The following is a 21,999-nucleotide window of genomic DNA, read 5'->3' on the forward strand; positions in this document are numbered from 1 at the left end:
TTTGCACGGGTCATCAGTTCTTTCTCTGATTCAAAAGCTGAACTACCAGCGCTACCGTCATCAGCTCAGTGTCATCATTGCCAGTAGCGCCAATAACACCAAACTCGTGCCTGACACACAAAAGTCGTTTCACTCAATAGCGCAAGTGAAATGTACTACGCACTCACTACTAAGTAGCGTCAAAAATTCGATTGGAGTCATTTCGTCAATGAGCTACCATTGAGCTGGCACCGCATTGGCGCTGGCGTCATGCAATTTACATCACTAAAATAGCGCGAATGCCCAGGCTCATGACTTTGTTAATCCAGATGGGGAAAACATAGACTCGAAGGAATGCAACCTTGCAAACAACAGTCGTCATTTTCAAAGTGTAAAAATTCTGTGATACAACGAACGCTAACGCGGTGAGGCTGTTATCTGTAAGTGTTGCATACTTTTCTGCGCACTTGATTTTGTTTTACAGATTTTTGGCGATGGAATTTTACTAAGCGAAAGTTGGAATATTAGCCGTTTTTTTATACACGCGTATACGTTTACGTTTGCGCGTGAAAAAAAACGCCGATCCTCGCTTAAATAATGCTTAGGAGACCCATCTAGCGGCTGTGGTTAAACAACTAGCTACAGGTACAGGGTATACCGAAAAGCGGAGACACGACCCTCTGTTGTATGCCTGTGTATAAAATATAGCTAAATCAGTTGCGATGAATTCTGGACACACATAGAATACATAGAATTTGTGTATAGGGTGAAACAAAAACACATATTTCAGTTACATCTGAGTATAATGCGTATTGAAATTTAGTAGTACACATTTTATGCGCAGCAACTTCAGAAGTGTATTTAAAGTTTGACGCTTAGCAGTCCATATAAAGTATAAGCGTATAGACGTTTACGTGTAAAAAAACACGGCTATTATTTTAAAACAGATTTAACCCACAGAGCAGAGATCTGCAATGAGTAGTTATAAACTAAATGCGACATAGGCGAAGTCACAATAAAATATGATTTTAAGTTAGTTAACACTGTTTCACACAATTTTATATGTGCTCTCTGTCAAAAATGCTTCAACTAACTTAGTCACATTTTATTTCGATTATGAATATGCCCCAATATATTCGGATCATGATATAAAAAATCTTGTACTCATACTCAGTCAGGGTTATTCAAACGTAGCGATTCGTATCAGTAATTTGGTTGAGAGTCTTTTTAAACGGTTTTATTTAGCTTGAGTTGACAGGCAGGCCGCACGGCCGTTGTGAACGTATCTTGTAATTGAAATTTAAGTAACTTCCCGATAAGCTACAAGCTCGAAACTTGGAATATAGTTCAGAACCCGATGACAATGCAATAATAAGAAAAAAATCGCCGCTAGGTGGCGCAAGGATCGAGATATTCGCAAAATTCGCATTTGTGGTCCGATTTGGCTCATATTTGGAACACGTAATACATGCAAGAATAGAAAGCGACCTATGAAAAAAATTGCGGCTAGGTGGCGCATGGATCAAGATATTCACAAAAATCGTATTTGTGGTCTGATTTGGCTCGTATTTGGAACACATAATACATATATGAATAGAAATCGACCTATGAAAAAAATCGCCGCTAGGTGGCGCAAGGATCGAAACATTTACAAAAATCGCATTTGGGGTCCGATTTGGCTCATATTTGGAACACATAATACATACAAGAATAGAAAGCGACCTATGAAAAAAATCACCGCTAGGTGGCGCATGGAAAGAGATATTCACAAAAATCGTATTTGTGGTCTGATTTGGCTCGTATTTGGAACACTGCTAACGTTCGAATCGCTGAACTGTCGAATAAATAACTGCAATATTCTGCATTGTGAAATAGTATTTATTTAGACTTCTTTGGGAGCAGTACAATTATACTTCACTTCACAACTAATAGCGTGTGTAAATCAAACTGATTAGTTATTTCTCAGCTTGCGCTGCGTATATGCTCTCTGTTGCTTCGTTCTCCAAAGGTCTGGACTTTTCACGAAGATGGAACAGTTGTATCGCATACTTGGTTGTTTAGCTATATGCGTGTGTATGTGTGAGTAAGAACTTCGTCTCTTAGCTGATGACTACATATGTGTATGTGAGATAATTTCTTTGCTTTAAACTGCTGCCTTGTACATTAGTGTGGATGCTTGCCGTTTTTGTTCTTGTGATTATTTACTGACAGCATAGTGATGTCAACATTTGCCACAATATATTTAATTTGTCACATGCGAGAGAAACAAATGTAATGAGAGATTCTCATACGTATGTATGTAGGTATGTTGAGGAAAAGTGAAAGAGACACGTACTGATCGCAAATGAATTTCTGAGAAGAAAAATGTTTATTATTTTTGTTACTATTTTTATTATAAATATGTATATTATATGTAAGAAAAGAAATTCAATGAAAACAAAGACAAGATTTACATATTTTTAATCATTATCCAATTAATAGATTAATTATTTTACAATAGTTAAAGAGAAATCGTCATAAAAGAAGACACTTTCCAACGGAAATACGACATGCTAGCAGGTTTAAATAAATAATAAAATCGAGAAAATCAGCAACAGCAATGGTTATACTTACAGAGATCTTGGATCTGTTGAAGGCCTTCGTATATTCCGCTTACTGTAGATAGGCTATTTTAAGCAAATGGAAATTCGCTTATGTCGATGAGTTTAGATTTTTGATAATAACACCTGTTAACACCTGATTTCTCTCATATATCAGTGTTCGGAGTATTTAAAACTGTTACCTGAGTAAACGACTACGCCAGAGTAAAAATACAATTTTTGGAGTATATTTTTTCCTCCTTCTTGAAAGCGGGGCGAACAGTGAACATCAAATTGATTTGGTGGCTTGGCAAACCTTTCGATTGTGATTTTCTCATGAAGTGTTTCTCAACCAAAAAGTTATCTGCCTTATCAGATGGACATGGAGTCGGCCTAAAACGTTTAGGATGACCAATTAATGCTCCCATTAGTACACCACATTCTGGAAGAAAAATGCGCTCTATCTTCCCGAATATTTATAGCGGAAAAATATTATTATTATTATTTTCGGTTTACCATACTTATTTCATGCTATTTTAAGGACAGAAGGTTTAAAGACCGGGGCAGATTCCTGTAGGAACGATATTGGCGACCTGGTAACTGACGTACAGAGATCCCCCACACCGATCGCCGATGATGGAAAACACCTTCCGGCATCCAACTATGGCGAAGTGAGAATGGCAATATCACGGCTAAAAAATCACAAGGTGCAAAATAATGACGGGATACCCGCCGGGCTGTTCAAACATGGAAGCGAAGAGTTGGTATAAGATAAAGAAGCAAAAAAGTGGGTATTGCAGTAAATGTGGACAAGACGAACTACTTGCTGTCATCGTGGCCTTTGTAGCCACGTCACTGTTGATGGATATAAATTCGAGACTGTGAAGGATTTCGTCTATTTGGGAAGCAGCAGTAACAGCAAAAACAATGGCGGACTAGAATTCAAAAAAGTGCTTCTTTTGTGTAAAGTCCTCTCTCGACGAACAAAAGTTTCGCTCTACAAGTCACTCACCATACCTGTCCTGATGTATGGCTCGTAATTATGGAAAGTGTCGAGAGAAGATAAGATGGCTCTTGGAGTAGATAGATAGATAGATAATTAATTGAAGATCGCACTGCGACCATTGGTCTATTGTGCCCTCAACTGCTTCACAGCACCTCATCCAAGCCGACTTCTCTGATGAACCCTAACAGTTCACCTGGATTGAGGGATTTGATGTGAGAGTGCTCTGGCCATGGTGAGCCCAAAAAACTTAGCCCTACGTCTTGAGATTGCGTCACATTCCAGGAGTATATGTTCCGCCGTCTCCGCTGATCGATCACAAAATCGGCATGTGTTGTTCGATAGTATGCCCAGCTTCTGCATGTGGCTGTTCAGTCTGCAGTGTCCTGTAAGAATAGCTGTTAGGATCCTCAGGTTATCTTTCGACAAGCCCATTAATGCCTTATATCGAGTTGTGTTGTAGCCCCCCAGCAGTAACTTAGATTGCCTCATATTGCGCCAGTGTTCTTCCCTCTTATCCCTTTCTTCTAATAGTAGATGCCCTCTGATTTCCTGCGGGCCTACTGGCAGGAACGGCTCAGGACCAATAGGTCGTGTCATTGCTGCCTCCCTTGCCAGGCTGTCCGCTTGCTCGTTGCCCTCCACTCCCCGGTGGCCAGGAACCCAGGCCAACAACAGTTTGTTGTGTGCTCCTAGTTGATTTAGCTTTTCAACGCACTCAAGTACTAGTGCTGATTTTATTTCAGACGCCGAGATCGCCTTGAGGGCGGCCTGACTGTCACTGAGTATGGCAATTGTCTCGTTGGAGTATTCGCGCTGAAGGTTCAGGTCAGCACACTGGCTTATAGCGAATACTTCCGCTTGAAAAATGCTCGGGTGTGCTCCCAGAGGCGTTGATATCTTGGCTCTGGGTCCAATGACTCCAGATCCAATCCCCTCTGGCGTCTTCGAGCCATCTGTGTACCATACTATTCTATTTAGCTGATGAATGTACACAATTCTGCTTTCCTCCCACGTACCCTTGTCTCCCAATTATACTTTGTACCTTCTCTCATAGACTATCTGCCTGAGGATATCATCCCTCGGGAGTTGAGAGATTGGGATCTTCTCTCTCAATTCCTCCATGTTTCGGGACGATATAACTTTACCTATGCCCGAGCCCTCCTTAGCAATATTCAGGAGGGTTCGCTTGGCTGACTGCTCTATTGATATATGCAGCGGGGTCAGATCAAGGATAGCCTCCAGCTCTGCTGTAGGGCATGTGCGCATGGCTCCCGTGATGCATACACATGCCAGTCGCTGAAGTTTTGACAGCGCTTGCCTCGTCGTCGCCCGAGTTGTTTTCGATGCCCAGGCTATCGAACCGTATGTTATCATAGGTTTTACTATCATGGTATACATCCATCTTAGCACATGCGGGCTACAGCCCCATGATTTGCCTGCTAGACGTTTGCATATCATGATGGACCTCGTGGACTTAGCTCTCATGGAGTCGAAGTGCTGTTTCCATAGGAGCTTGGTGTCAAAAGTGACCCCCAAGTATTTCACCGCGGTTCCCTGTTCTAGTGCCACGCCATTTATTGTAATTGCTCTCAGGGCTGGTAGGGCCCTTCTTCTGGTGAAAGGGATGATGGTCGTTTTAGATGGGTTGATGTTAAGCCCCACACTGGCACACCATCCCTTCGTAATATTCAGTGCCCTCTGTATTATGTCACAGAGCGTACTCTCGAACTTACCCCTTGCAATTATGACGATGTCGTCAGCGTGTCCCTGGCATCTTATGCCACTGTCAGGTAGCTTTTGCAGGAGTTCGTCCACTACTAGGCTCCACAGAAGGGGTGATAGAACACCTCCTTGAGGGCACCCCTCGTGGTATTAACCTTAACTGCGCTGTTGCCTACATGGACTTCAGCGATTCTTGTGCGGAGTAGATTGTCAATCCATCTCTGGATAGGCATCTGAATTCCTCTTCTCTGCAGTGCTATGTTTACGCTTTCATGAGATGTGTTGTCAAAGGCACCCTCAATGTCAAGGAAAGCGCAAATCACTGTTTCCTCTGTTTCGAACGCCCTCTGTATTTCAGATGTTAATTGGTACAGAGCTGTGTCCGTGGACCTACCCGCTCTGTACGCATGCTGGCTATGATGTAAGGGCCAGCTCTTGAGGGCGTTCGACCTGATTTCTTGGTCCAATATCTTTTCCATTGCCTTCAAGACAAAGGAAGTTAGACTTATTGGTCTGAAGGACTTTGCCTGTGAATAATCCTTTTTTCCTACTTTTGGTATGAAAACCACTTTTGCTCTTCTCCACATCATGGGTATGTATCCCAGTGCCAGGCTATCTCTCATGATCCTGGCCAGATGTGGGATGATCTGTGTCCCTTGCTGCATTAGCACCGGGTAGATGCCATCCACCCCCGGAGATTTGTTTTTCTTAAAGGATTCCACTGCCCATCTGACTCTGGGCTCACTGAAGAGGGAGTTGGCCAGTTGCCAGTCTGATGGGGTTGGTTTCACTCTGGGGAACACAGGTTCCGGTACTTGCGGAGAGGCACCCGGAAAATGCGTGTGTAGCAGGGCCCTCGCTCGCTCCTCCACCGTTCCGGTATAGGTACCGTCTGGAAGCCTAATCGCTAAGTTAATCTCCCTCTGCTCTTTGGCTAGGGCCTTGTGGAGCCTTGCCGCTGCAGGTGTGCTAGAAATTCCCTCACAGAAATTTCTGAAACTTTCCCTCTTAGCTTTCCTTATCTCTTTATTGTACTTTGTTAGATTTTGAGTGTATTCCTCCCAGTTGCCGGTTCTTCTTGCCCCGTTAAAGAGTTTCCTGACTTTCTTCCTTAGTAGTGTCAGGTCATGCGACCACCAGGGGGTTGCCTTCTTACCCTTAACTAAGGAGACTCGGCAACTGGAGTTTTAGGCATCTATCATTATCTGATTTGCCCTATCCACTCTGCCCTCTAACTCAGTACAGTTAGTGCTTCTGCTCTTATTTCTGAGACTATCCGCGTTAGCCTCTATGATACTTTTGTAGCAGCCCCAGTCTGTTTTCCTGGGATTTCTTTTAGGGCTGTATTGCCCTGATACAGCACCCAGCTCAAACCTTATGATCCTATGATCCGATAGGGAGGGTTCTTCTGAGACTCTCCATTTCGAGATCATATTCTCAGTCAGGTTGTTGCCAAGTGTTATATCTAGGACCTCTGCCCTGACTCTCGTGACAAATGTCGGTTTGCTCCCGACGTTATATATATTCAAATCGTTGCTGACTATATATTCTAGTAAACACTCACCCCTTTGGTTGGTATCATTGCTGCCCCACTCCGTGTTGTGGGAGTTAGCATCGCTTCCTATGATCAACGGAAGTTTCGCTCTTCTGCAATGCTCCACTAGCTTCTGCACGTTAACTGGAGGGACTGTGCTGTCGTCCCCCGGGAAGTAGGCTGCGGCCAGCACAATGCTGGTGTTGTCTCCATTCACCTTTGCCTCGATCTGCACCGCCACCAGATCCCGGCTTAAAAATTCTGTAATGCAAAAATAGTTAATGTTTGACTTAAGCATTACACATGCTTTTGGTCTCTGCTGTGAGAGATCCCAAATAACTTTGTTATTACTTACATTAAGGCCCCTCACCTGTCCCTTGTAAGCCAAGGTTCTTGTATGAGGGCGATGCCCAGATCATCCGAGGCGAACCTCCTCACCAGTACAGCCGAGGCTGCAATGGCGTGATGGAGGTTGATCTGGGCTATTTTTATGCTTGTGCCGGTCATTTTGGCCCGGCCGGCCTCATCGGATCATCTTCATCCGACAATCCGCTCTCGCTTTCGTCCCGCCTATTCAGCTCCAGCTCCTGGAGGTCGAGGCCCTCGATGAGCTCTTGTGTGGTGGGGATTTCTTTTTCATCCCCAGGCTGCACGATTTTGTCCTTGCTTGCTGCGGTGGGAGGGTTTGTGGTCTCGCGAGCTCTGATGGTATCGGTGCTCGCGTCCGTCATGTTTTCGTCCGACAGCTCGCCTCTGTCGGTGCCCTCTGCCTCCGCCTTGTCTCTGCCTCCGCCTTGTCTTCCGGCTGTTCACTATTCCCTGGTTGCCTCTTCCTCCAGGGTCTCACTAGGACCAGGCCGTACCTATAGTGCAGCTTAAGCCCGTTCCTGCGTATGATTTGATACGATTCCTCGTCTATGCCTACGTCGAGACGTAGGCCTGTTTCCTCTGCGCTACAATTAATGAAGCGCCATCTCTGCGTCCTGAGGCCCTCATTTTGGTTGGCGAGGAGCCGTAACGCAAACTCTTTTGAGCGTTCCGCACTTCTGGGGAGGAACATAGTCACATTATGCGTTGGCGGTATTTCATCCCCGCGTCTCGTGCATAATTGTGGCCCTGTCCACCCCTCAAGCGTCGGTATTACTTCAACGAGCCACTTAACTGTTTTTTCGTCCTCGCAGTCCACGAGGAGGAGCCCTGCTCGGAAGTATACCCCGCAAAAAACTAGGGCATGCCCACATCCCCTGAACACTTCGTCCATTATGAGCTCTTTGAGATTCGTCAGGTCTTCTTGACTTAGGGCCTCCGCCGGGTAGTTACTGGGCAGAACAGCTATTCGGATACCCCTAAGGGCTTCCGAATAGCTCTGCTGCCTTGGTGCCATCCCAGCGGGTACCCCAGTCGCCATGGCTTGAATCTCCCTGCCCGTGGGTGCAGTGTTCCTGGGAGCGTGGGCCCGTTGCCTTTTTGAGCTCGGAGTTTCCTCCGGCGTAATTTGCCCGATCCTGCGCTTTTCAGCGGGAGCGGGCGCATGCTGGTCAGCTGCCGCTGGCTGTGCTCTCCTTCCTTCTTTGCTTCCACTTTGAGCATTGGCTTTTCTCTGCCCGTGGTCTGATTCATGCCTGCGCTCATCTGCCCTGGCTCTTGCCTCCCTGGGCGACAGGCCTTCCTCTAGATATCGGAGGTATCTTTTTACGCCAGCCCCACTTAGTCCAAAGCGTCTCTTGTCATCCAGCGCTCCTGGACTGCCCCGTGGTGGAAGTGCAGGTTGCCTGCCTCTGTTGTGCCTTCTGTTAGGCCGCTTCCACTCCGGGTTCCGCTCTGTATTCTTCCCTTCCTGGGACCTTTCATAGGTGCTCTGTGAGCTGCTACTAGAGTCATGCTCCGACGGTGAACGCCTAGACTTACTCGTCCCTCTAGAGGGACTGCTAGGGTGGTGGTTTTCGTGCTTGGATGCACCGTCGTAGCCTCTCTTTGTCAGCTTTTCTCGCTCTCTTGCAGTTAACTCTTTTGTTTTATCTTTCGGTCCGCGCTGCGCAATGGAGGTACTGGGCCCTCCATGGATCGCGGGTTTGTTTCCTGCCGCCGCCTTCTGCTCACCTTGTTTGACTTGCACGCGCTGCTGACCAGTGGATAGGGGTCCACTGGGGATCGCGGGTTTCTGCTTCCTGGTTGGAGTGCTCTTCGGGCCCGCGCTGCTCTCCTTGGGTTTTGGTGTTGCCCTTGGGGTTCGCGGTTTTGAGAGCCGGTTCTCTGTATACTCCAGTGCTAGTGGAGGGAGATTCATCCCTCTGATGCTCTAAGAAGAGCATTGCCTCCTCTCTCGTGAGGCTTTCCAGGAATTGCCTGGAGTACGTGCGTGGCCTGCTGCTTCTCTGCCCGCTGCTCTTCTTGGAGCCCATTTTTTTTTGTTGTGCTTTTATTGTTATTGTTGTTGTTGGTTTTTTTGTTGTTGTTGTTCATCATCTTTTCCTTACGACAACTTGCTTGACATGGCAAGCGTTGTTGTCTCTGCTTTAGTTTGGGCAACAAGGTTGGTCCGCCGCGGCAGAGCCCCTTGACGCGGTAAGGCCATGGTTACTCCCCAAGGTGGCCCGGTGTTGGGGAGGCGCCGTTATAATACAGCCGGTGTTGTGGACCTCCTGGCTGCAAACCAGTCCAATGGGCACGGTGACGCATGACACCCTGGATTAGGAGGTGACAGTTCCTAGTTACCGATCGCATTCGACCACATCTGCCAGGTGAGCGCGGTTGCCCCGCTCCCATCTGACCAATTAGTATCGAATGCGATCGGCGTAAGCCCCTGCACCGCTACAAGGTGACTGTCTTCGCAGGAGGCTCTTGGAGTATTCGAGAGAAAAGTTCTCCGGAAAAAGTTCTCCGGAAGATTTATATTCATATCCGTGATGTCGACGGCGAGTATCGAAGGAGGTATAATGATGAGCTTTTCGCAGATATGACGATAGTGCACCGAATAACAGCAGAACGCTTCGATAGCGAGGTCATGTTATGCGGATGAACGAATACGCTCCGGCAGTTTGTAAACAGAGGAAAGAGAAGACCTTCATTGAAATGGGAGAGACAGTTGGAGGAAGATTTGACCTCGCTTGGTGGTCCCATCTGGCGACTGTTATCGCAAAACAGGGTTAGCTGACGTGATTGACTCAACGTTCATAATTTTTATATAAAACTTCAAGAAGTACTGTATGTTAAATTTTGGCAGAATTTACAGATCGCGTCCAGACACATGTTTTGCTTACATTTTGCTCCTTCTTTTCTCACTCCGTACGAAAAAAGTACAAAAACTGTGGGAACAAACATCTCTTAAGACACGAACAATGGATTCACGTCATTTCATCCAATCGTTAACAATCAGCTTTTCATACGTATGCAATGAAAACTTCAACCAAAAGATGTTAAGTAGTACTACCATTTAGTTTTCAACTCAACTCAAATAAACCTTTGTGATAAAAAATGTAGTAGGGGGTAAAGCGGAGCAAAATACTCTGATTGGAATAAAGTCTGAACACTGCGTCAGCAATGAAACATGTTGTCAAAAGCTTGACGTCACGCCGAAAAAATTTATTTCACAGCTATCTATGATTTTTTGCTCTAATTTTTTAATGCGGGATCTGTTTATTGGTTCATGAGTAACACCTATTTTGAATTTATCAAGTCGATTAAATTATTCCTGCTCATTTAGTTAAAAAAAAACCCCGCACACAATTTATCTCTTAACTTCCTCTCGTTTGACTTTCCCCTCTTTTTTTCTAAGACTTTACCATACTGCATTTATTTATATTATGGAATTTCTTTTAACTTTGATTTTTCTTTTCATTGATGACAAAAAATTTTTCTTACATTGATAACTCTAGTTTGGTCTCTTTCTGTTGTTTTTTTTTTGTGCATTCTTAATAATAATTATATTTTTTTCCTCATTCAAATACTCTCTCTGTTGTTTTTTTTTGTGCATTCTTAATAATAATTATAATTAGGGGGTTAAGATACTAGGCTTGGATATCATACGTGGTTCCAGGCTCTGGATCAGGGACTGGTATCAGTCTTAGACCGGCCATAGTGACGAATTGTCACACGTGATTGGTTGTCACGTCCTGCACGAGGTGCCCCTGCTTCTACTGATAATGGCGGATCTAGAGAGGACAACTCGATAAAACCCGCACCCCTGAGTCATTGTGCCGAGCTCAGGGGAGGGAGGACACTGTTAAGGGTCAAGATCGGTACTCAATGGTGACGAACCGGATTGTTAGGGACTTGATTTTGACTATGGATAGGAATTGATGACTTTGGGCTGGTAGGTGCAGTATTCTGCCACCTTAGTAGGTCGGGGTGAAACCCTATCGAAATGGCTGGTAGGCTAATGCTGCACCTGCCCACGTCCCTTTAAAACCGTGGCGGGCCTCAAGGTACGTTCCGGCTCCGTCGCCGTTAAGTTGGTGGTGTAGGTGCGGTTGAAGATTTTCCCGCTTTGCGTCCGGTCTGGCTCTGAACGCATTACTCATAAGGTAATGCGTCAACCCTCGCGTGGCCTCCCTGCGCAGCATAGATAACCACGGGACCGTTGAAGGGCGACTACACAATCGGCTCCGGATAGCGGCCTTGAGGGGGGACTTCTTAGAATGGACACGAAGACGAAGAAAAAGGAGGGTAGGAGTGACGGCGAAAGTCGTCATGGTGCGGGGGACGCGACAGGTGCGGAGAGTGCTCCGAAGCAGGTCGCCGCCAGCCGGGAAAGCTCCCGGCGGGTCAAAAGGGCTGATCAGACGGATCAGCGCAGGGGTTTGGTTTCAAACCCCGTAGGTACGGGTAGTTCGGTTAGTGGAGGGGTGTCGAAACCGACACCCAATGTAGGCCCATATGGGGCTGTGACAAGGAAAGGCAGAGGTCCGACGAATGCGACGGAGCAGCCCAGTACTAGTAAGGAAGCCCTGTCGCGAGGAGCTTTCCCAACGGGAGCCCTGGGGTCGAAGCCTGCCGGGAAAGGTAGGCGATCGACGCCGCGTAGGAAAGCTCTGGGTGATCGGCGCTTAGCTGAGAAGATCTTGGAGCGCTACGGCGGAAGGGATGCAGCTCAGATGTCTGAGAAGCATTCCCGGACGCTGGAGTGGGCCAGGAGCGTCGTAGCTTGCGACGACCACACACCGGTGTCGAACGATGCGGGTGAGCAGCAGGGTTTGGGGGCTATGAAGCGGCAAAGGTCGGATGAGCGGAATGCCTCAACGACAAAAAGGGCCCGAGGAGGTGGGGACGCAATTTCGTTTAGCGAAATCGCTAAACGTGCAGGCTCCATCACCCTCGGGGTCCTGGATAGGAGTAGGGAGGATGGTGCCATCTCCCGAGAGGAGTGGCCGTGGGTCGCCAGCGCCATATCAGCGGCCTATATGACCGCTGTTATGGAGAGCCCAGGTACGCGGCCATGCTTCGAATACTCGGGGTGGTATCATGGTTTTAGACTGATTACTTGTGCTGACGAGCGGTCGGCCTGTATCTTTAAGAAAATAATTTCTTTGGTAGGGGAGGTCTGGAGGGGGGCCAGACTCGAGGCCGTGGAACGGAGGGATCTCCCCCTTCGACCGAGGGCTCGGGTGTGGTTGCCTGCCGGGCCATCTCAGCCGGAGAAAATACTCGAACTAATGCGTTACTGCAACCCGAACCTTCCGACGCATAACTGGAGGGTCCTCAGAGTAGAGGAGGCTGTTGGGCCACGTCGGCAAGTGCTGATTCTGCTAAACGCAGAGTCCACCGGTCCTCTCTCTGACACGAGGGGAGTTATCTCCTATGGCCTCGAGCGTGTGGTTCTTAAAATCTACCACGCCGATTCCAGGGGGGATGGTTCCTCTCCCACAGAGACTGTTCGGGAGGTGGAGGCGTCCGCAGGGGAGCCAGTACCCATGGTTGTGGATGCTGACTCCGCTAATTTGGACAGCGAAAGCACTGTTGACGTCCCGTCAATAGCGGGATCTGTCATCAGTGCTAGTCGTCTGGATGATAGGGCCGAGGAGGAGCTCCTGGCCTCCGAGGGCGAATCATCGATGGCGGGATCCGTCATCAGTGTAAGTCGTCTGTTGGGGGAGGAGGAGGACCTCCTAGTCTCCGAGGGCGAAGCCGCCAAGGATGGGGTGCAGAAGAAGAAGAGTGGTGTTGATGGAAATCCGTCAAATCAATCTTCAGCATTCTAAGGCGGCTTCCGCAAACTTGTTGCTCTGTCTTGAGAAAGGCGGAGTGGATATTGTCCTTGTCCAGGAGCCGTGGCTGAGTAGTAACGGCGGAAAAATTTCTGGATTAAGGACGGGAAAATTCAACACCTTGGTGCATGGGGAGGCAGGTAGGCCTAGATCCTGTGTGCTTATTAAAAAGGAATTTAAAGCTTTTATTCTCTCTAATTTCAGCAATGCTGACGTAACCACGGTCTGCCTCGAGCGAGGCAGTAGCGAATTGTGGGTGGTCTCAGCGTATATGCCCCATGGGGACGTAACGGGACCACCGCCTGTGATACTGGGCGAAATCACCGCTGAAGCAAGGCGGAGAGGTGTTGGCGTAATCATAGGTGCCGATGCTAATGCACACCATAGCATATGGGGGAGCTCGGATACGAACACCAGAGGTGAGTCTTTATTTACTTTTATTGTAGATGAGGGACTTTGTATATGTAATAGGGGGAATGACCCGACTTTTATTACTGCGGTAAGGGAGGAGGTCTTGGACCTCACCCTGGTTAGCAGAGAACTGGAAGATCGGATATCTGGATGGAGGGTTCTCAACGAGCACTCTTTCTCTGATCACCGATATATTCAGTTCTCGGTGAATGAAGAACGTCCCGGTAAAATATCTTTTAGGAACCCTAAAACTACCAACTGGGACTTGTATTGTAGGAAGTTGGGAGAGCTATTGCCTGAGGCGCCTATCGCTGGTTCGGACCTGTCCGAATCTGAAATAGACGATCTGGTGGAAAACTTCACCTTGGCAGGCAATAGCGCCTTTCAACAGTCCTGCCCACTGAAAACTTACAGGGGGAAGGGCAAGCCGCCCTGGTGGTCTGATTCCCTTGACGACCTAAGAGCGTCCAGTAGGCGGCTCTTTAATAGAGCCAGGAGGAGTAGACTACCCTCGGACTGGGAGCTCTATAAGGTGAGTCTGGGGATTTATAAATATGAAATAAGGTTAGCCAAGCGGGATTCATGGCGAAGCTTCTGTGAAAACGTGGAGGGCTGCAATGAATCCGCGAGGCTTAGAAAAATACTCTCTAGGAATCCCGCCCCTCGGGGGTATCTGAGAGATGATGGTGGGGACTGGTCGATGAGTAGCGAGGAGTCCCTGAGACTTTTACTGGACAATCATTTTCCCGATGTCCCAGTTGCGCAGGGATCTTCGCTTGCGTGGTCGGCGGTTGCTGGCCATGCAGAAATGCCTGCCATCCCACTACGGGAAAGTCAAATATCCTGGGCTATAAATTCGTTCAAGCCCTATAAGTCACCCGGTCCGGATGGCATCATTCCTGCGCAACTTCAAAGGTCTTTAGGGATTTCCTGCCGCTGGCTGGCCATCATCTACACTAACTGCCTCAGGCTTAACTATATCCCTAGGTCGTGGCACACGGTTAGGGTCATCTTCATTCCGAAGGCCGGCAGGGGCTCTCATGTAACACCTAAGGATTTCAGGCCAATCAGTCTCTCGTCGTTTCTTCTTAAGACGCTTGAGCGGCTGATTGACCTGTACCTACGAGAAAGGATACCTGGGGGGTTACTGTCGGCTTCACAGCATGCGTACTGCAAAGGCAGATCGACGGAAACGGCTCTCCATTCGATTGTAAAGCAAATAGAGGGGTCTCTAGAACATAAAGAATATGCTCTGGGTGCCTTTCTAGACATCGAGGGGGCTTTTAACAATGTTCTACCGGGGGCAATCGAAAGAGCTCTGGTGGGTTTAGGAGTCGAAGCGGCTCTGGTTGAATTTATTAGCAAACTTCTATGCGGCAGAATTGTCGCAGCGGAGTGGGGAGGAGCCATAATAAGGAGGAAGGTGTGCAGGGGCACGCCACAGGGAGGTGTCCTATCTCCTCTGCTCTGGGTTGTTGTAGTCAACGAGCTTCTTGTGGAGCTGGAAGCCAATGGCTGTCGGGTGGTTGCCTATGCAGATGACCTCGCTATCCTAGTCAGGGGCAAATTTCTGGGCACCCTGCGCGATGTTCTGCAGGGATACCTGGATACTGTGGCTAGGTGGGCTGAATCATGTGGAGTGGCGGTCAACCCGGGAAAAACAGAATTGGTTCTTTTTACAAGGAGATATAAGATACCCGACTTCAGAACTCCTTCGATTGGAGGGGTACCGTTGGTACTTACTGACAGGGTTAAATATTTGGGAATTGTTCTGGACAAGAAGCTGTCCTGGAGGCCCAATGTGGAAGATAGGGCCAGGAAGGCCGCGGTTGCCTTGTACTGCTGCAGGGGGGCTATCGGAAAGAGATGGGGGCTCTCGCCAGGAGTAGTACACTGTCTTTATGAGATGGTTGTCAAACCGATTCTGCTATATGGGGTGCTGGTCTGGTGGAAAGCACTGGACACGGCGAGCACCTCCAAAATGCTAGTGTCAGTGCAACGGACGGCGCTTATCGGCATCAGTGGCGCTATGAGAACAACACCTACCTTGGCACTGAATGTCATGCTGAATATACATCCAGTAGATATTGCGGGAAAGGCAGCCGCGGCCCGGTCGTTGGTCAGGCTTCGTGATATGGGTTATATGCTTTCTGATTTCGGACACTCTAGCCTTCTTACTAGTTTCGACTTTATCCCGGACAGGACGGACTATTGCATGCCGGTGGCCGCTTCCTATACAACCTTCACCCCAGTCATTCCCCCGAGGGAGGAGTGGAGAAGAGGAATTATCTGGGGCATGGGACCGGTTAACTTGTTCACGGATGGGTCGAAGTTGGACGGAAAGGTTGGTGGGGGGGTCTTTTGTCAAGAGCTAAATGTAAGCCGCAAGTTTAAGTTGGCTGATCACTGCAGTGTATTCCAAGCGGAAGTTGCTGCGATTAAGGATGCGGTGGATGAAATGCTATCCAGCGCTACTACGGTTAGGGAATTTAACATCTACTCTGATAGCCAAGCGGCTATAAAGGCCTTGAGCTCAACTACAGTGCGATCGAGGGTGGTCTGGGAGTGCCTGACCACACTTGCGATTGCATCGAATTATTTTACAATTAAGATTATCTGGGTCCCGGGCCATAGTGATATTCCGGGTAACTGTCAAGCGGATCTCTTAGCCCGAATCGGTACAACTGAACCGGATGAAGATGGCTGTAGGGATTTCGGGATTCCGCTAGCCACCTGTGGATTGCTCTTCCATAGCTGGGCCTCGAGTCAGCTCAGCAAACGTTGGGCGGACACTACGTCTTGTAGGATATCAAGATCTTTCTGGCCGAAAGTGGATGGCAGGAGGTCTGCTGAAATAATTGGGTTCACTAAGGCTCACCTATCAATGGTCATTGGGGTTTTGACAGGGCACTGTCCCATGGGTATCCATGCGGTACGTCTCAATATATTGGAAACTCCATCCTGCTGCAGCTGTATGGAGGATGATGAGGTGGAATCACCAAATCACTTTATGCTTGACTGCCCAGCTTTTGCCAGAACTAGGCGAAAGTATTTTGGTCGTGACTCACTTGGATCTCCCGAGGAGCTATCCAAGGTTGAGATCGGGATCATTCGGAACTTTATCGTTGCTACCCAACGATTCTCTAAGTTATATCTACGTCACCGTTAGTTTAGTTTATTATATGTGGTATCACAACGGACCGTCATGTTGTCCAAGTGAGCTTCCTCTCATCAGGGAAGCTACCACCCAACCTGACCTGACTGACCTGACCTAATAATAATTATATTTTTTTCCTCATTCAAATACTCTTTTTTTTTTTGTTTTGTAACCTCATTTTCTACCACGATGTTTTACGTAACTATTTCTTAATCAGCCCAATCACGCAATCCAACGTAGACTGTTTTTTCGGGAAAGTTACGAAATTGCTGTCATGCAATTTGACCGTGTTTCCTAACGTCTCCGAAAGTAATAAGTAAATTCGAAATTCGTTCAGTGGTATCACTGAATTCACTCGGAACGTAAACTTTTGACGTTTATTTGAAATTTTCTACGACAAGTTCTTGTCAACGGAGAACATTTACGAAACGCGAAAAATATTTAAAACAAACAGCCCAATCACGAAATTCATCGTAGCAAAATCCGGAAAAAACATTATACAATAGACTGCGTGATTAGGCTGAATATCTTCCTCAATTTACTTTTAATATTATTTAATAACTAATTAATTCATAGTTTAGATTTAAGAAAAGCTGCACAGTCAGCTCAAAACTACAATCGACTTGTTTTCCCAAGTGATGGGGAAAGACTATGCGAGTCGTTGGCTGGCTCTCAAATATTTTGCAAAAAGATCCATTTCTTTTTTGATAGAGATTCTTTTGCTCCTAAAGTGTCAAACTGCCCGCATCCTTTAGTGTTCTCTTCGAAAAGAGTTTTTCCAAATATATGTATTTTGTAAAAGCTAAATTTAAATTATTCTCCGGAGCAAAAAAATGTTATTTCCGATGAAAATATATTGAATTATAAGCTCAAGAACGAAATCGCAGCCTGCTCGAATATATACGCTGTGTAATTTGTATTTTCTTTTGTTTCTCAATAAATGAAACGTCTCAGTTTTATTTATTTAAAACTTAGTTATTTCATAAAACTTCACTTTATTTAGGTTTAAACTTTGAAAATAATGGACAACATACGAAAATTCAATTCACCCTCGAAACAGAAAAGTCCAGGAAATTAGCTTTTTTAGATGTGGAGATTCACAATTCCCCAGATAACAATATAAAAACCAACTGGAAAAAAAAGCCGTAGCATCATCAAGAATGATACATTTTCAATCAAATCACCCATGGACTCAAAAAAGGAATACTGCTATTAACTTTATAAATAAAGTTTACTCCCTGAGTGATCAGGAGTTCATGAAAGACAACGAGGTGCAAATAAAAAATATACTAAGAAATAATGGGTACCCTAGTAATGTAATCGACGTACTAACAACAACAGCAAGAAACAAAACTAAATTTAAAATTGATTGTGCACAAGTAAACGAAAACAATAAGAAAATATAAATCGGACTTACATATATACCAAAGCTAACGGACAACAACACTTTGAGGAAGATAATAAAAAATACCAATATTGGATATGCACACAAACCACATCACACAATCCAAAACATTTATACAAGAACAAAGGACAAAATTCACAAGGAACAACTACATAATGTAGTATATGAAATAAAGTGCAATGGGAAAGAAGGAGAAAATGCAATAAAGTGTACATTGGAACAACGAAAAGATCGTTAAGAACGAGAATATACGAGCATAAGCAAGATGCTAAAAACAACAAAAGCTCCACGGCACTATCACAACACCTGACGGAAAGTAAACACACAGCCAATTTTGATGAAACAAAAGTATTAGACATGGAGAACAGAACCAGAAGAAGGATGACATTAGGAGGGTTGCGCGTACAGCAACAAATACATACAGCGCTGAACTTCAAAGAAGACGTCGACAACATAAACTGCGCTTATGCTACAACGATCACAGTCAATGCAAAACATTGACGAATAAAGACGTGTTGTGCGGTTTAATTTTATTACAAAATGTATCTGTGTTTAATGTTATGTGTATATATTTTTCTATGTGCTCAACAACTAGACGAATTTAATGTTGTCAATAATGTAAGTTTAGTGAAATGTAAAATCAGTTTTATATGTAACATATTAATTTGCCTGTATTTAATAACTTTGTTTTTCGTATTTTCTAAAAAATAAATTAGAATCCTGATGAAGATGCGAATATGCGTCGAAACGCGTTGATTGAAATAAAAAAGTAGATTTGAAAATAATATTTTATCACCAGGAATATACTTAACGATGACCTGCTCGTGATGATCGCCAAATCCAAAAAGAACTTTTCGAGCGAAGGAAAATTGGCTGCAAGCCCAAGTAGATACCCATTTATGTGCATATAAAACAACTCTGTTCTCGGCATTTCGCATTTTTTGTCTAGACTTTGCGCGAACGTTAACATATCTTAAATATTTAATTGAAATTGAAATAAGGTTTGAGAAGTGTTGATATCTTTTGCATGATACCAAGCTATCCTATAATTTTCTTCATCTTGCAATTGATACATATTGTTTCCCTTTTTATACCTTTCATGAACATGAAATGGTATATTAACTTTGTCACGAATCTCAAAATTGTTGGTCCTTAAAGGAAGATAGATAGACCCACGAATAAGTACACCAAAATGATCAGGATAAAGACCTGAGTTGATTTAGCCATGTCCGTCTGTCCGTCTGCGCGTCTGTCTGTTTGTATGCAAACTAGTCCCCCAAATCTTGATAAAATATGCTGGGCGGGTATATTTAGGTGTCCGATTAGACATTTGTCGGAACCGGCCGGATCGGACCACTATATCGTATATTCCCCATACAACCGATTTTTCAGAAAAGATGATTATTGTCATAGCTTCCTCAATTTATCAGATTGAAGCTTCAAACTTCACCATATGCTTTCGTATATTGCACATATTGAAATGTGGATGAGATCGGTCGTATATATATCATATATCCCTCACAACCGATTGTTCATATAAGAAGCTTTTCATAATTACTGCCCTATTTTACCAGCTATAAGCTTAAAATTTCACCAAATGCTAACGTATAGAGCATTCATTGTTGTCTGAAAAAATTGTATAGACCGGTGGTATGTAGTATGTATGTTTTATATTAACAAATAAGTAATATGAATGTAACAACAAAAAGATGATAAACAAATTTTAAGGACTACCTTTATATAAATGGATGAAAAAATAGAAGCAAAATTTCTTTTAATACAGACATAGTCTTGTTGAATTTTACAAAACTTTAGCAATAGCTCTTGTAAAAGAATTTTGGGATTTAAAATTATAAAGGTGCATCGCAATCTTTCTGTTTAAGGCAAACCATGTACTTGGGATTAACTAATTGATTATTTAAAATATAAACACGCCAACAAAAAGGCAATTGCAACTTTTATTAGTAATTTAAGTCATTCCTAAGTGAAAATTCGTATCTTTATTTATTTGTTCAAAATAGCTAGATTTAAGAGAATTAGTGAAGTTTTCGCTGACAACACTGGCGAAAACAACAGAATTCCACCTCGCATCATAACAAGAGAATTCCACCTCTTTTGTCAGCTACTTAATTAGCACAGCTGAAAATCGTGGTAAAATACGCATACGCCTGAGGCTAGCCATGAAGGTATGGTCTAATGTTCTAAATAGTTGGACTTGTGCGTTACGTAGCTCAAATTTTTTGATCAAACATTGCACTGTCACCTAGCGAATATTTTTTTTGATAAAATATTGCATTGTCACCGGGTTCTGACTTACGGCCCAAGTTTCATGTCTCTAGCTCATCGGGAAGTTACTCGAAAATCGATCGCAAGATTCCCTGCGTCTTTTCAGTGATTTTCAGGGATTTTTGTTTATTTCGATTTGTCTGCCACCTGGCGGCAGTTTGTTTTCCACGAATTGTAGTGCCAGCGACTCGCAAACTATGTACTAAGTTTCAAGTCTCTGGATCACCGAGAAATTAGTTAAAAGTCGATCGCAAAATTTTCATTTTAAAATTAATTTTCTGTATATCTCGGTCCGTGCACCACCTAGCGGATTTTTTTCCACTTGCATTTTAATGTCTCCCAGATCTGAACTATGTTCCAAGTATCAAGTATCTAGCTCAACGGGAAGTTACCGAAAAAGACTTTTCAGAGGGTCAAAAATTCGTATGGAAATGAGGGGACAAACATGAAAGGGACTTAATATAAAGGTTAAAGAAAGTATTTCAGGGGAGTATTGTAGCCTACCTTTTTAATATATCCAGCATATCAATCCTTTTAATTATCACTGTGTGGTTATTTCCGCGACTGCGAACATATCGCGATTTGTTGGGACTATTCAAAGATTATTTTCTGGACGGTCTCGGTACTGTTTTCAATATCATATATTGGTATATCGCAATAGAGCGGACTGGCCCGCGGTTATTGGCTAGTTTTACGAATATGTGAAAGATGAACAGACGGTTAAATCCATAAAAAATTAAGGTCTCATTAATAATACTTAAGGCAAGATCTTGATTATGACAGCCCACTTAAGTTGTAAGTGTTGTTACTCAAAATTCAGTGCACTGCTCCCAACTCTGGGTTTGTAGTAGTGTACGATGGAATATTACCAACTTGAAAACAGATAAAACTAATTAATAAAACTAATCGAAAATCTGATATATCCTTTTAAAACGCTGAATGTAAGCTTAAGTGCGGTTACGGACGGCACAATTTTTGCTCAATGAATTACAAATGACATTGAAAATTTATTCTTTGGGAGAGATCGAGTTTTAGGTCTAGTAGAGTAAACTAAACCTGCACACCCTGAAATTTCGAATACGCCCTCAAAGTCCGGGCTAAGGGCGCAAAACCCCCTTTTCATAAGCGGGGACGTATACTGGTATATAACTTTCCCTCTGTTTATTCTTCGATACATTTTTAGGTCATTAAATATTAGTTTTATAGAAGAAATAGAACAAAAGTACAGAATAAATCAAAACTTTTAAGAGGCCATATATAATTTTCCGTTCAGAAAATCACGAATATAATAAATCCATTGAAATTTGGATAGATATTCCCATTTAACTAGTCGATAAATATATATATATATATATATATATATATATGTATATATATTTTAAAGCCGATAAGATTCACAAGAAAAATGCAAGCTACATAGTTTTTACTGCTTTCTTTTGTGTCTTCATATTAAATTGTTGAATACACCAATAAAACCTACATTAATCTTTAGAGTTCATTTCTTGATAAGTTTTGTTCATTGACTAAATAGAAATAAAGTTATTGGCCAATATATGGATAAACTATTGGAAGGGAGGTAATGGACTTGGCAAATTTTAGACACCAATAAAAATGTTACCCGAAGTTTGCGGAAAAATTTTAGTAAACAGACCTATTTAACATCTGAAAGCTTTTTTAATTTCAGGCCCACGTCTGCTTAGTAGGAAAATAAAGAGGA

The 21,999-nt window shown here is 44.4% G+C and overlaps 1 long non-coding RNA gene across 3 annotated transcripts; it reads right to left on the reverse strand.

Moving 5' to 3' along the window:
* Positions 1-1,983: 1,983 nt before the first annotated feature.
* On the reverse strand, positions 1,984-20,871 carry LOC137235804 (uncharacterized). 3 transcript variants are annotated; one of them, XR_010948052.1, is made up of 3 exons: positions 20,787-20,871; positions 2,593-3,000; positions 1,984-2,331 (listed from the first exon to the last, which is right to left on the reverse strand). It is a non-coding gene; the product is annotated as an uncharacterized lncRNA (long non-coding RNA). The 3 variants fall into 3 exon arrangements; XR_010948051.1 differs by lacking the exon at positions 20,787-20,871 and adding an exon at positions 18,815-18,953; XR_010948050.1 differs by lacking the exon at positions 20,787-20,871 and adding an exon at positions 18,809-18,953.
* Between the last annotated feature and the right edge of the window lie 1,128 nt (positions 20,872-21,999).

The sequence above is a fragment of the Eurosta solidaginis genome, unplaced genomic scaffold (assembly GCF_040869045.1).
Source record: "Eurosta solidaginis isolate ZX-2024a unplaced genomic scaffold, ASM4086904v1 ctg00001085.1, whole genome shotgun sequence".
Lineage (NCBI taxonomy): Eukaryota > Metazoa > Arthropoda > Insecta > Diptera > Tephritidae > Eurosta > Eurosta solidaginis.